Source organism: Meleagris gallopavo, chromosome 6 (genome assembly GCF_000146605.3).
Source record: "Meleagris gallopavo isolate NT-WF06-2002-E0010 breed Aviagen turkey brand Nicholas breeding stock chromosome 6, Turkey_5.1, whole genome shotgun sequence".
In the NCBI taxonomy this organism is placed as follows: Eukaryota; Metazoa; Chordata; class Aves; order Galliformes; family Phasianidae; genus Meleagris; species Meleagris gallopavo.
The window spans coordinates 14,798,957-14,801,861 of NC_015016.2; positions in this window are offsets into that span (position 1 = coordinate 14,798,957).

The window sequence follows — 2,905 nt, forward strand, 5'->3', positions numbered from 1 at the left end:
CTGCTGTGGCCATTCCCCTGGGACCAGCACAGATCCTCTGCTCACTCCTGGCTGTTGGGACTCAGCTGATTCCCACAGCAGCAGCCATCTCTTTCTGTTAGCAGCATGCTTTAGGAGAGGAAATGCTCTTCAGTGCAAAGTTGCTGTTTTGGGAATAGTTTAGCAAGTCTGTGGAGTCCAGAAAAGAGAATAGGAGAGCTTATGGGGCACAGAATGTAAGGATATAGCGAGAATTAAATTTGTGCACAGACACTTGGGAGCTGGGAGGAGAGTGCCACTGCTATTATCTTATGGCTCTGTGGGTGGCGATGTGGGTTGAAAGTGAGAACCCTGCTGGGATGTACGTCTGCTGAGATAAGAAGCTGCAACCATTTAGCAAATTAGGGTGGGAAGCTAAAAAGAGAAAGGTTTGCATCTCTGTCAGATGGCTTCTCCAAGCAAGGATACGATAGGCTGCAGGAAAATTACCTCACTTTTCTATTGGAATCCTACTGGAAATGAGTGCTCTTCTCACAGGAAGAGGAAGTTTGGGGAGCACTGTGGCCTTCAGTCCTTCTCTTGACAAGACAAAGAAGTACAAAGGCTGGGAATAACAGTGGATGTGAAGCTAAATCACTGCTACAGAACCACAGAGTGGCTGTGTTTGGGAGCACTTCTGGGTCCTCATTAAGGTGGTTTATGCTTAGCTTTTGATCTAGCGAAACACTTAAGCTCATCAGGCTTGGCTTTTATAGCATGTGTTTCTTTTTAGGAATACCTGCTCTCACTCTTGCAGAGATAACTGCTGGGAGTTATCTCCTTCATGTGGGAGGTTACCTCCTATGATGATCTTTACTTTCATTTTGGATATCACTAGAATATAAACTACCATTAGCCTGCTCACCAGCATCTGCCAAATGCTGGGCATTATCTCTGGGGTGAGGTTCAGTATACATGTGAACACCTTTGTAAAAATACCGATGCTTTTAAGCGTAGACTAACAAATCTATTGAGAATGCTGACTTGTTGACTAGATAGCTCATTCAGCTCAGTATAAAAAAAGAATAATTGGTTTTAGCATCACATGTAGGGTTTTTTCCCTTAGTAAATCTGCCCTCATTCATCATTAGTGGATATTAAATCTTAACACATGCTGTTAAATAGAGCAACTCCTCGTGTTACCTGCTGTTATGCCCACTACTGGGCCTTTGCCTTCTTTTGAACCAATCTAAGGAAGTCCAACATTTCTTCATCTTCACAGCCTTTCCAATTTTTTTTTTTTTTAAGTGGAATTCTTCATTTCCTCAGTCCTGTGGGGTAATTTGTCTTAAAATTATTGAATAGGTAGAAACAAAACCTTTAGTGATCTTATCCTGGCTCTGGACACGACTGATAAGAGCCTGGCTCCATCTTCATTACTCTCTCCTCTCAGGTGTTTATAGGCATTATTAAGGTCCCTCCTGAGCTAGTGATGCTAAATCATCCCAACTCTCTCAGCTTTTCCTCATTGTCTTTGTGGCCCTTCGTTTGACACTTTGCAGTATGTCCTGACCTCTCTTGTCCTGAGGGCCCCAGAACTGGAAATAGGTCTCCAGGTCTCCAGTAGGCCTCACCTACAGTAAGTAGAAAGGATCACTTCTCTACAATAGAAGGAAAGACAGTTTTGGGATGTAGGGTTCTATGAAGTAGACACAGAGCCGGCAGTATAGAAAATCTTGCTGTATTTTGGGGGAATAGGAGTTGCAGACATCAGTTTTGTATAGAGCAGGAAAAAACCATAACCTACAACCTAGGCAGAGTTTGTAAGCTTATGCAGGTAACAAATGAGAAACTTGGTGTTTGATTCCCTGTAACCTGTTACTTTCCTAATAAACTCTCTCCCTTAACCCAGACCCTGAACCCTCTCCATGTGACTTAGTGTGAATGCTGAGGGATTTTGTTGAAAAGGAAGGGCTCCACAGCTAACAATGATGTACGTGGAATGCAATTTGAGATGTAAACTTGATTTAGGGAAGAAACAGGAAATAGTGAAACCAGCAAGTGTTCCAGGTGCAGATGTTAAACTTTCTTTCCAAATTTCTGAAATGAGTCAGCAGTACTTGTGTGTGAATCCCACATGTGTGTGGAGAGGAGTGGGCAGGAGGGAGTGGGAGAAGCCCTGAAGCAGAGGAGAAGCTGGGCGTGGGGCCAGGGCCCTGCACCTGCAGTATGGCAGGAGCTGCACTGCGGTGAGTCAGTGCGGGGAGGGAGAGATGGCAGCAGAAAATGGGAGTCATCAATCCTGCCGTTGAGAGGCCAGCGCTGCACTGCCTGATGCTTCCTGTTCCTTCCGAGGTTCCTGTCTGAATGCTGTTTGCTTTTCTATAATGTCTTTATGGATTTGGTGGCTGTTTGTCTGTTCCAATTTGGTGGCAGAAGCAAATCTTAAGAGAAAAACTCCTGACGTCAGGCTTTCAGGCTTTCATAATCAGGTTGGAATACTTAGGACAACTGATGAAGGTTTTGACCAGTTGCTTTACAGAATTTTTTATTTATTTATTTATTTATTTATTTATTTTTGTCTTAGAACCATCTGCACTTTCAGCACACCAGAGCTGGAACAACTTTCATTGTTTTGAAACCATATGGTGTTTTACCAACTGCATCCTGGGGTGCATCAAGCACTGCGCTGCCAGCTGGTCCAGGGCAGTGGCTGTCCCACTCTGCACTGCGCTGGCACAGCCTCACCACGAGCACTGCATGCAGTTTGGGCACCACAGCACAAAAAGGATATAAAAATATTAGTGTGCAAAGGAGGGCCACAAAGATAGTGAAGGGGCTAGAGGGGAAGAGGTATGAGAAGCAGGTTTGCTCAGCCCGAAGCAGAGGAGCTGAGGGGAGGCCTGATGCTGGCTGCAGCTCCTCACAGGGAGCGGAGGGGCAGCGC